This window comes from Saccostrea echinata, unplaced genomic scaffold (assembly GCF_033153115.1).
Source record: "Saccostrea echinata isolate AGI-Se365-2 ecotype Australia unplaced genomic scaffold, CSIRO_AGI_Sech_v1 ptg000043l, whole genome shotgun sequence".
Classification (NCBI taxonomy): Eukaryota; Metazoa; Mollusca; class Bivalvia; order Ostreida; family Ostreidae; genus Saccostrea; species Saccostrea echinata.
This window is the reverse complement of record NW_026889792.1, coordinates 3,647,414-3,660,972: the sequence shown is the minus strand read 5'-3', so window position 1 is coordinate 3,660,972 and position 13,559 is coordinate 3,647,414. Positions and strand designations below refer to the sequence as shown.

General features: G+C 31.8%; 1 pseudogene; it reads right to left on the bottom strand.

Annotated features, from left to right (window-relative positions):
• LOC133201231 (uncharacterized) overlaps positions 1–13,357 on the bottom strand; it is a 51,276-nt pseudogene extending 37,919 nt beyond the window's left edge.
• Between the last annotated feature and the right edge of the window lie 202 nt (positions 13,358–13,559).

The window sequence follows — 13,559 nt, the reverse complement described above, 5'->3', positions numbered from 1 at the left end:
CTATCTTTTAAAGGAAAATGTACCTTTTACATAAATGAAATTAGATTATTTTTCTTCTGGAAGGACTTGCTTAAAAATTGATTGTAAACTTTCCATTGAATAATGTATTGAGATTCCAGAAAATTTATTCGGTTTAATATGTAATTACAATTTCGAGAAGTCGATGTTACTTTAAAGTTTACCTTTGTAGGAAATAAAACATACCAGTACAGTTGTACGTATTAATACGGATATAATATGTAGTCGATAATTCAGATTAATTTTTCATCTTTAAATGTATATATCATGATTAAGCTCGAACAGCAGGATATTTATCTCAAATAGTTATTCTTTTCAATGCACATACCTGTTACTTTAATGCAGACATATGTGTCCATCTTTGTGCGGATACATTTGGATTTGTAATTGCATGAGATTTTTCCACATTTCTTATCCCTGTAATCAATCTAAACGGCAACACATTCGTATAAACATTTAAAGAGGCCAATGAGCAACCACGTTCACCTGAGTCAATATGGCCCTGTTCTTTTTATCAGCAGATTTTTCCTATTTATTCCTATGTAAAACGTTGATACCCCATTATGACCCCACCTACCCCCGGGAGGCATGATCCGAACAAATTTGAATCTACAATACCTGAAAATGTTTCCTTATCAATATGACTAATCATGGCTTTGCTGTTTTAGAGACGATAATTTTAAAAGATTTTCCCTTTACATTCCTGTGTAAAACATTGATCTCTCATTGTGGCCCCACCCTACCCTCGAGGGGTCAAGATTTTGAGCAAACTTAAGTCTACACTACCTGAGGATTCTTCCTTGTCAATATGACTAATCATGGCTTTGCTGTTCTCGAGAAGAATAGTTTTAAAGATTTCCCCAATATATCCTTATGTAAAAGTTTGATCCCAAATTGTCCCTCCTACCCCCTGGGGACCATCATGATCTAAACAAACTTGAATCTTCACTACCTGAGGATGTTTCCATATCAATATGACTTATCATAGATTTAATGTTCTTGAGAAGAATTTTTTCCCTATATATTCCTATGTAAAACTTTGATCCCCAATTGTGGCCCCACCTACCCCCCGGAGTTCTGATTTGAACAATTTCGAATCAATACTATATAATGAAGGTATCACAAAAGTTTCAATTTTTTGAGTCCAATTGTAATTTAGAATAAGATCGTTAGATGATTCCACTGAATATTTCCTGATTGCTAATTATCCGCCTTGAAAGAGGGCGTGACCCTTCATTTGAACAAATTTGAATCCCCATTACCCAAGGATTCTTAGAGATAAGTTAGGTTGAAATTGACCCAGTGGTTCTGGAGAAGAAGTCGAAAATGTGAAAAGCTTAGAGACAGACGGACAGACGAACGACAGACAAAATGCGATCAGAAAAGCTCACTTAAGCTATCACTTCAGGTGAGCTAAAAAAAATATTAAAAAATTGAAGGTTATGTTTAATTAAGTGAAAATGAGTTTCAAAATTGCAATGCATTTATAAATATTGTCAACACACGCATGATATAAACACTAAGTTTATAATGTTATATTATTGTCTATGTACGAAAGCCAATTTAGGACCTACCGTATAACAGGTATTTTCTGCGGTTGTCCAATTTTTGCAGAAATTTTGTGGATAGGACAAATCCGCAAAAATTACAATCACAAAATATTTTGCAATATTTCTTCAGATATATATTTTATACATGCAAGTATGATAAGTGGTGCGTATGTCACAGGATTCTCATTAACGCAAGAACCTGCGTACTGGGCGCAGCAAAATTATTTGGGACGCAAGGTTCTTAAAAACGATGTATCTGTGTTCATTATATCTGATAATTCTTAGAGTTTGGTGATCATACCCAGTAAATAAATTTTTGCGTTATAATGCAACCGCAGAAATTGAAAACGCAGAAATTAATTTGCTATCTTTTATGGGTTAAATCGCAAAATTTCCAGGCGCAGAAAATACCCGATATACGGTATTTAAAAAAAACTGGAATTCGATATAACGAATTGTCCAGACTGTTAAAACGAATTTAGTTCGTTAAAAACAATTTTTCGATTTTATTTAAACGAATGTAATCTGTTATAACTTTGTTCAATTCGTTATATCAAATTTCTGCAAATTGTAATAAGGAATTTATTTTAGCACACTAGCAGTCCTATTAAATAAAATCATGTATTTAAAAATGACAAGTGATATGTCTTTATCATAAATATTATTAAAGTTTTTATTGTAAAATTTAGAACTATTTGAAATTTGCAGTTTTCGAACAGACTAAGCGCGTAAGATATGAATATAAGTGATTGAAAATAAAATGATGCTTCAATCCTCGTGTGGACTTTAGATTTTAAAGATTTAAGTTAATTTCTTTTATAGTTTTTTGCCTTAGTAAGTTTCGCATACAAATACCACGATAACCACTAATTTACGAATACCTTAAACAATATTGATTATCTCTTAGAAATAACTATATAGTTTTTTTTTCGAGAGCTATCAATAGATATTTACTAGATTATAAATAATTTTCCTTTTGTAAAAAGTAAGTGCTACATGCCCTTATATATTTACTTAATAAGGTGTTGTTATGTGAAGTAGAGATACAAATTACACATTTTATCAATATATTAAAGTTAAAAAGACATCTTAAATACTTACAATATTCTGTATTTCTTTGTATATAAAATTGCCGTCATCAACTAAAGATAAACTCCAATTTTTTTTCTGACTGTTCAATTCACACAAGAACATCTTGGGGCTGAAATTAATTGACAGACACATGGCAAAGGCCTCACATTCCCTAAAACACATCTGGAGTCCTATGTCATTAAGCACTGCGAAAGGAGAAACAGGTAATCTTTTTCCAGTCTCCGTATTATCGTTCGGTTTAGTACATCTATTGGTTGCGAAAACGCACTGGAATGAAAGAAATAAATTAAAAGTTTTTCTTAATTTAGTTTCAGAAGGCATGTTGGAATCTGAACCGAGTTGTGAGTGAGACAAAAACTGCAACTTAACCAAGGATTCTCATGATATTAATATACATTTAACTTTTTTTTTTAAATTCATATATCGATTTACTTATTGTTTGAAAGAACATAATTTTTATGTACTGAATAAAAGATAAGATATATTCATTGTCATTCTTTTTTAAATGTGAAACGATTCTCCAGGCTATTTCCCTGAACTACGTGATAAATGAATATAAAAATCAAAATTTTATAAACCATGGAAATTTGAAAGCAGTACACCCCATCTCTACCGTACTATCCAATTTGATTGGAACCTTGAACATAAAGTAACTTGGATGCGTTATTGTTGAATTGAATTAGGAATTAAATATAAATGCTATTTACATCTCCAGGAAGGGTTCTCTATTCTTTGATACCTGGAAATTATTATAAGGAAATATTTTTGAAAGCAAGTTATTGACGCTTAATTGGTGCTTCTTTAATTTTTTTTCCGTATAATTACGGAAACGCAGCTTATCGTCTTTTTTTCCCCGACTGGCATTTGTTCAATTCGTCATTAAATGCTGCATTGTAGTTAAGACAATGTCCTAGCTTTTGAAATGTATAACAATTGTTTTGGTAATGTTTAAGTCATCTTCATGACTATTCAGATGTCTAACTCACACATCGGCTATTTTGACAAGTATGTAATTTAGTAACAAAAGAACGATTTTACGTATATTGCTATACACAAATAGAAGAAAAAATATTTTCATTTTTTTCTTTTCAGAACTAATAATTTCTTTCAGAAAAAGTTAATTTACAGAATATCTGATGCGTATGTTACAAATTACAAAATCTTGCATCAGGCTTTAGCATAATATACCGGGTAATAAAAAATCTGTTTAAAATAATGATGATATTTTGGCAGTAAAAAATGCTTAAGATAATATAAAAGCAATATTTTATTAGATGTAAATATTTTTTTCTAAGGAAAAGGGGACCTTATGTTTCAAACAAACAAATCTATTTAGTGAAAAAATCAGTTATGTTCAGTGCCTCATTCCCTGCTTGAGTATAGTAAGGCCAAAATAGGGGTTCAAGGTTTTTAAATTGGACTACATAAAAACAATTTTTTTTAAAACTTCTCAAAAAAAAAAAAAAAAAAACAGCAAGTTGTGGATTCCTTATTCCAATCTGCAAGCTCCCCAGGAATTGCATATTTAATTTCTTCAAGGATTTGGGCCATTCCAAAATAGGAATAAAAAATTACACAGGAAATTTTACACATCTTACTGCTTCATAAAAAAAATCATGATTTATAAGTACATGTACCATAAATGGTTTTTGACAGTATGTACAATTAGTTGGACGATGTAAAAATGTGAAAGATCAAAGTTACTTATTGCGTGATTGAAATAAATGTTCAATTCTTTACTTGTCTTGAATGGGACGTAAAACAACAAAACAATCAATCAATCAATTCGTACCTGTATACTTTAATTTAAATTCGCTGCCATGTAAATACACCAGCTGAACTAGAAGGTTCTTATCAATGCAGAAAATTCTAGGGGAAGGGATCTATTGATCGAACCTAGTTTAAAAGACCTGATATATCCTTTGAGGTGCAAGTACTTTGGTACCATAGGAACGACTTTAATAATATGCGAGTATGTTAAGTCAAAATACACGTATTAGCAGAAATGTGAATTATTTTCTAATTATTATAACTAACTGTTGGTTCATGTATAAATCAAACACCACCACCACAACAAAAAAATCTAGATTATATTGATACATATACGTCTCGTAATTACAAAGAGAAAAAGATCTTATTTTAATTAGATCGTGTTGAGTAGGTTGTTTTGATATGAAAAAAGGAGAGCATTAGTGGTAGAGTTAGTAACACTTTTCATAGAAGATAGTATGAGGGGAGGGGTACTGGCAAATAAGTAGATGTTATAGGGATTTCAACAACCTCATTTTAAGTAAGCATTTCAAAATTTTATACGGGCGTTATAATGTCATAGTTTGCAAGCACAATCTCTCATTGTATCATTGGATTATATTACAGCTTACAATTTCTTTATGCCAGTTGTTAGGCCATTGTTTTATACATAATTACTCCGTGTACCTGATCAATATATATAGTTTAAGGCGGGTGTGACCGATCGACAGGGGATGCTTACCCCTCGTAAGCATCTGATTCGATCACTGGAGGTTCCAGGAGACCGTATTTTATTCCTGTTCACAAATTTGTATTGTTTTTGAGAATTTTTAGATCATTCAATGTTATTAGGTATGGAGAGTCTGATTAATATACAAGGGCTAAAGCTGTAGTGTAAAATTAAAGTTACTCTCAATTTTGAAGCTTGATATAGTATTCACTAAGTACGTATCTGATGATATTTTCCGTTATTGTTAAGATTTGTTAAGATATGAAGATTGTCCCTCCACCGGTATATAAAATACTTGTATTGCCCGTGGTGATAATATGCGAAACATTCACTATATACAAGTGAAAAATAGTTCAATATAGATTTTATATCAAAACCTTTTCACAGTTAAAAATAAAATAATGTGTATTTTTGCGATAGGTCTTTAGAAAATTCGAGACCTTCCGTTCTTAAGTACTACATGTTTAGTAAAAATTGACAATTTCGAATTGATCATGTATCAGAATTCATGTTAATCTAAAGAATAAAATTATATTCAATGAACAGGTCAGTAGGAAGAAAAATCAGTTCTTTTTGTTTTGTTTCTGGAATCAAAAAGACAAAAAGGTCAGCAGAGTGACGTTCTTAAGCTTTGTTTCCTAATGTATAGAATCTGTTCGCATATATTCCTGTCCCCTCCCCCTCCCATTTCCCTCACCTGGTTCCTACGGACGCGGTGAAATACAAATAAAAATGTGTTATATACATGTACATACACCTGTGTAATTTTTGAATGAATAATTCATAATTGTTAACGTCAACTAATAGTTTCAAATTATACTGTTGAGATGTGGGTTATACGCCTTTAGAACCCGAATAAATCAAGGAAACCAGAAACTGAAATTTTTTTTACAAAATTTAATAAACAAAACAAAAATAACTTTTTACAACAAAATAATTAAAAATAATAGAAATGAAATGTCTATCTGCAGACCGTCCTAGGAAGTATCCTGGAAAGTAGGGTTAACTAATCACAGCACCTCTGCTTAACATTTTCAGAATCTTGGTGTTGAATTTCCTCACACGTAATTTTCACAAATGAAACATTGAATATAAATTCACAAATAACACATAAATCACTGTTTCCTAAACTTTCATAATGCTGTGTGGATTATCTTTTGGTTTAATCAATATAATTTTCAAAGAGTGGAATTCTTTTGAACACATAACTTTATAAATGCTGGTCCCGAGTTGTTCGTCAGGGCTGCCGTATCTGACTCTCTCTCACATGTGCTGTTGTAAATGCATAACCAAGACTCTCCCTCTCGCCCTGGACTGGCTATTGTATCAATGGAATTTAAGTACCCCGCCCAAGACCTGTGTCATTTTAGAAACGGGACGAAAGCCCGAGGAAATAGGACACTGGGGAAAAATAGTAAAAAAAAAACCAACCATACTAAATATGTAGATTCTAACTATATAAACATATTTTACAAATTACATTTTCAATCCCGTAAATACCTGATGTACTTTTGAGCACCCGCCCCGGCTACTTCAGAACAAGCCAAACAGGTCTAATCGTGGCTGTAACTTCCCGGGTACTACCCGAACATGAGCTCTCAGGTAGATAAAATTGCTAACCGAGGGGCTCCCCACAGGATAAAGACCAATATCTATTATCACACGATAGGGGTATCTTAAGGGCAAAATTTAGTTTGTTACATATACCATATACTGTTTATGTCAGCTTCTGTTAAAAAGCAGTCACAAAATTAAATATAAGTAATAAGGTATCGTTTTAAATCTTTTATCGGGATATAAATACGGGTTGGTATTCCTTCGGGCTTTATGGATTTGATCACATGATCAACCCGTTTTTACAACCCGATAAAAATTTGAATTGAACATATTTTATTGACAAAGAGTCAAAAGGATAAGACACAAGTTCAAAAAACTTAGATAGTCTTCTCCTAATACACATTTTGTAAAATTGCCAAAATAAATTACATGTATATATATGGTCTACTACATATACATAGTAGTAATAGAAAGAAAATAAGATCTTTAAATGTACAAATATAGATTTACAATGGTAAAAAAATTAAGCTTTTTTGAAAAACGACCACATTCATTTAGAAACGTTTGAATAATCTTAAAAAGTTCAGCATTTTGTTCAATAGTAAGAGAATCATCACCCCATAGCATTAAATGTACATCTATAACATATAAGTTATTAAATGACAGTAGCGTATTCATTAAGGAGTTCCTGGCATTTGCATAATTTTTACAAGCAAAAACAGATGGCATGCATCTTCTAGTAGTAAACATGAACAATTTGGACTAGTTATTAAGTTACAACGATGTAAGTCAGAGTTTAAAAATACAATGGTGTCTCAATATTGTATCAATTATGTTCAAAAACCTTTTTCCATATGAAAAATATTTTTGAGGTTTTACAATATTGTTGTGCAGACAGTTCTTAAAAATTTTAATAGAAGTTACCTCCCTTGCTTTAAGACTAAGAGTTACATTTAGGAGTTGATACTTATATTGCGGATTTGAATCCCACAGTGGGACGTAGAGACCGGTCCTTCGGATGAGACCGTAATTAAGCGATAAGACATTTAAAAATGAAACCTTATTTCTTAAATAAAGCCTTACTAATTCTCCAGCTATGAAGAGAGAGAGAGAGAGAGAGAGAGAGAGAGAGAGAGAGAGAGAGAGAGAGAGAGAGAGAGAGAGAGAGTCATACTCTAAATTTTTATTACTATAAAAAAAATTTACACTGACGACAATATTGTGATTGGGTTTGTTTATTTTCATCTTTTTACATCTATTCGGTACCGTTGCCTTCGTGATAATGTTTGTTTTTTGTTTAATGTCCCTCTCCTCTGGAGAATTTTTCATTCATATGGAGACGCCACCACTTGCCGGTGGAGGGCTGCAAGTTTGAACTTATACTCGGCAGTCAGGGCCATTGAGCAGTGAAGGATCTTTTTGTGCCAGCACCTACTGCCTCATGGGATCTCGGTTTATACAGTCTCATCCGAAGGACCGGTCTCCACGTCCCGCTGTGGGATTCAAACCCGCGATATAAGTATCAACTCCTAACTCTGCGACTCTAGCAAACGCTCTAACCAATGCTACACGCGAGCGACGATAATGATGTTACTGAGGAAAAGAATTTGTGATAGACTCATTTAAGATAAAGAAGTATGATAGACTCATTTAAGATAAAGAAGTGTGATAGACTCATTTAAGATAAAGAAGTGTGATAGACTCATTTAAGATAAAGAAGTGTGATAGACTCATTTAAGATAAAGAAGTGTGATAGGCTCATTTAAGATAAAGAAGTGTGATAGACTCATTTAAGATAAAAAAATGTGATAGACTCATTTAAGATAAAGAAATGTGATAGGTTCATTTAAGATAAAGAAATGTGATAGGCTCATTTAAGATAAAGAAGTGTGATAGGCTCATTTAAGATAAAGAAATGTGATAGACTCATTTAAGATAAAGAAATGTGATAGGTTCATTTAAGATAAAAAAATGTGATAGGCTCATTTAAGATAAAGAAGTGTGATAGGCTCATTTAAGATAAAGAAATGTGATAGGCTCATTTAAGATAAAGAAGTGTGATAGGCTCATTTAAGATAAAGAAATGTGATAGACTCATTTAAGATAAAGAAATGTGATAGGTTCATTTAAGATAAAAAAATGTGATAGGCTCATTTAAGATAAAGAAGTATGATAGACTCATTTAAGATAAAGAAGTGTGATAGACTCATTTAAGATAAAGAAGTGTGATAGACTCATTTAAGATAAAGAAGTGTGATAGACTCATTTAAGATAAAGAAGTGTGATAGGCTCATTTAAGATAAAGAAGTGTGATAGACTCATTTAAGATAAAAAAATGTGATAGACTCATTTAAGATAAAGAAATGTGATAGGTTCATTTAAGATAAAGAAATGTGATAGGCTCATTTAAGATAAAGAAGTGTGATAGGCTCATTTAAGATAAAGAAATGTGATAGACTCATTCAAGATAAAGAAATGTGATAGGCTCATTTAAGATAAAGAAGTGTGATAGGCTCATTTAAGATAAAGAAATGTGATAGACTCATTTAAGATAAAGAAATGTTATAGGCTCATTTAAGATAAAGAAATGTGATAGGCTCATTTAAGATAAAGAAGTGTGATAGGCATTAAGCTAAAGAAGTGTGATAGGCTCATTTAAGATAAAGAAATGTGATAGGCTCATTTAAGATAAAGAAATGTGATAGACTCATTTAAGATAAAGAAATGTGATAGGATCATTTAAGATAAAGAAATGTGAAAGGCTCATTTAAGATAAAGAAATGTGATAGGCTCATTTAATGGTAAAGAAGAGGTGTAAAGTATAGTTTGAATGAACTAAGGGGATCATTTAAAAGGGATAAGAAATCATATTTTTATTGTTAAGTATCAAAATACCGTCAACTCCACATTTATAAAGCTTTAAATATATTTTCCTTTCCTCGGTTATCTTTCTTTGGATATCTAATTTCAGAGGAATTAATTATTGTCATTAGTGTGCAGAATAATTCAATGATCTATTGACATATATTTTCCTAATACTGACTTCAATAAATTATTGATTAAGAAATCATAAGGTGTTCATGAATTATTGTATTGTATGAGAGTAACATATGTGTTACATTTCACTCCTTTTCTATTCAATTTTTTGCTTAATTTGCACTGACTGATTATCCCCTTCCTTAAGAAACTATACTTTTATCTTTTAATATTTACTTTTTTCTTCTACTCCCATGAAGTATATCATATACAGTACCAATTTTGATGCACAGGATGCGCATTTCGACAAATTATGTCTATTCAATGATGCTCATGCCGAAACGTTGGACATCTAAAATATTTAAATAAAAAAGACTTTGAAGAGCTGAAAAAGGGTTGCCAAAGACTGGAGCCAAATACGTCGAATGATCAGAGCTATGCATGAGGGTGATAATCCTTAATTTTGAAATAAATTTCTCAATTTTACCAAGGCAATTAAACATATATCCTTATTTTCAAGCTGGTACCGAAGTACTGGGCTGTAGAGCCCCTCGGGAACCAACAGTCCACCAGCAGAGGCCTCGACCCATGACTGTTTCACTTTTCTTAAGTGGTTTGAAAATAAATAATAATTTTTGAAATGGTATATCACATTTTCTGAATCTAAAGAGTTGTCCCTATTTAGCTTTAAATGAAAATCTTTTAAAGGAATAGCCTTGACGTGGAAACAGTTGTAAATTTTTTGCATTGATTTTTCACATACACATGTAGTAAATAAATGTAGATGTAAGATCTTTCCTTCTTCGTAGAGAGTCACGCCACGAGTGATGTGATTGATTCTACGATTTACAACATAGGAATACCAGCTGTATCGTAATTTTTATTTAAAAATGTAACAAATTTACCCATATATTTTGAAAAAAAAAGAAAAAGAAGTTTATTTCTATCCATTTAAATACTAGTATACAATAATAGGCGAATTCAGGACGCTTCACAGTCTTGTCTTATTTTTTCCTTATACAAATAAAGAACAAACATTCAATATCTTTTTTTCATTTATGATAACATGATCATTTTGAATCTGTATGTGAACTATTCTCCTGTTTATATGTATTTTCATATATATCAAGTTCGGAACATTTTAACGACTCCCTGTAAATATGAAAATCTTGGAAATATCTTGCGGAAGTTGTACATGTGCCTTCCACTATATCACCTTGCAGGGAAGGACATGAGCTAAATTCAGAATCAACATCACAATCAAGTTCCTCTTTTCGATTAGACCTTTTATTTTTCCTTACCCGGGCGATGATTACCGAAACAAATATTGATATCAGAGTTAGAATAATAGATCCCCCAATGAGAATGCTAGTTTGGAATTTCTCTGGAGAAGAATTAACCGCTCTTGTTGTATTGTTCCATACAATGATTTTGGTCTTAAGAAATATCGGGGGAATTTCTTAAAAGAACCGATATTTTAATCGCCTGAATAGAATCAATTCCTGTTTTTGAAAATTCTTCATTCATAATTAAAAATAAGAATTTTTAAAATACCTGTGCCTGATTGACATCCAGTTATATGATTACAAGCTGTCTCGGAACAGTTACACAAAAATTGACATCTTTCTCCATAGCTAGGAAATATACATTGATTCGAACAGGTCTTGCCATAATAGCCGACTTTACAATCTATAAAGAATAATATCGAATATGGTATTAAGAATCTACCCCATGCAAAACTTGGTGGTAAAAGAAATGTCAAACAATTCGTTTACTTTTTTCAAAAAGATTCACTTTATCCATACAATGACCTTGCCCATATACCAATTAATTGACCAAGTCCAAATGTCTCATTTCAAACATCAATATACATGTAAAGCAAAGACTTATTGCTTTCAATTCCTATTAGTTTCTTCTGAGAGAGTCCAGGTATTGAAAAACAGGCTTTGTGAAATTGCCTTGTTCTTGAATTTTGAAGAAAATTGGTGTATTTGAGTACATTCAAAGACGTTAATGGTAATCTAACAACAAAGCTTTATGATAAACGTGATGAATTTAACTTTTCAATCGTCAACTTCCCTTACTTATGCAGCAATATACCCTTATCAACTGCATTTGGGGTTTATATCTCTCAGTTGATTCGATACGCCAGAGCATGCTCTACGTATGAACAATTTCTAAAACGAGATAAGTTATTGACAAACAAGTTGATGAAACAAGAATATTAACAGTCTCATTTCAAGTCATCATTTCGTAAGTTCTATGGTCGATACAATGACCTTGTCAGCAAATACAATCTTTCATTAAGTCAAATGCTGACTGACTTTTATCATACTAATTGTTAGGCCATTATTTACACACTGAATTGTCGACGGATTTTTCCGTTATTTCCTGATCATGACAAAGAGCACAGGGCGGGTGTGACCGGTCGGTAGGGGATGCATACTCCTCCATGGCACCTGATCCCACCTCTGTTGTCTTAGAGGTCCGTGCTTGCTCTGCTCATATTTTGTAATGTTTAATGGACATTTGAGCTCGAATACTGTTCTTTATCTCCACATATTTCATTCAGTAAAGCAATAAAATATGAGCCGACCCCTCGATCCCCACCCCCAAATAATAAGAATAAAAAAAAATAGAAATAAAACATGGATTATAATCATCTGAGACAATTCTTTCATTATATATTTGAACATTTTGGATCAGAGGTTGGGGCCTATGCCAAATATTGAAAAAAGCTTAGGTTTTGGCCATTTTAAAGAAATTTTCAGGGTTTGGGGATAATAACGCAAATTATGACGTCATAATATAATACATTGACTAGCAAGAAAATTACATCATTTCCAATAGATATGCAGTCACCAAGTGAAATTTAATGTATATTCAGCTAAAACTGAGCAGTTTTGATTTCTCACAGGGCCATTAAAAAACCCTTGTTCATTTAGAAATTAATTAAAGGTTAATTTTGATAAATATCAAAAGCATCTTATCAAAATATATTAAGAGATCAAATCTCAACATTACGTTTCGCAAGCAGTAAAGACATATTATCTGCTGCTCAAATTTTTAAGCAGTGTTCTAATAGAGTGTACAAATGCTATTCTGATCGAAATACATGTACATCATGAATGGATACACATTTTACATAGCATTATGATTTAATCGAAAATGAATAATCATGCTTCAAAAATGTTTATAGATTATACAAGTAAATGTAATTGACCTTCTAAATACCTGCCTGACCTATTTCGACATCCAACTGCTATATCACAAAAGTCTTCTGTACAGTTGCATTTTTTTGGCATCTGTTCCCATAGTTCGGATATCTGCAGGGATTAGAACAATCGTGGCCGAAAAAACCTCTTTTGCACTCTGATAAAGAAATTTTATTATGATAATAATACATTAAGAATAAACATTTTTTTAAATATAAAAATCGAAATATTAAAAAAAGTAAAATCGAAAGTACCAGTGCAGACTTTTGAATCTTTATTCCAATAGAAGCCAGGGAGACAGCAATTTCTAAAAAATTAAATTTTAGTACCACTGATACATAATAAAAAAGATCAACACCATAAAAAATCAGAATTACAAGCAGCAATGGAAGAGTTTACCGTGTGCAGTATGCGTCTACAACAGTACCAATATTTTATAAAATAACGAGAATGATGTATATACTCTCCATTATCGAACTAGGTTTAAATACGGAAGAAAAAAAAATACCTCGTCATTTTATATCGATATCGTGCTATATGTATGGTTATTATGAGAAAGAATTCAAGTAATAATATACGTTTTGATCAGAATGCTGAATAGAGTTCGAATTATATGGCAGTAAATCTAGTTATTGTAGTACACTGGTATCGTTTTATGGAAGGAAATGCCGC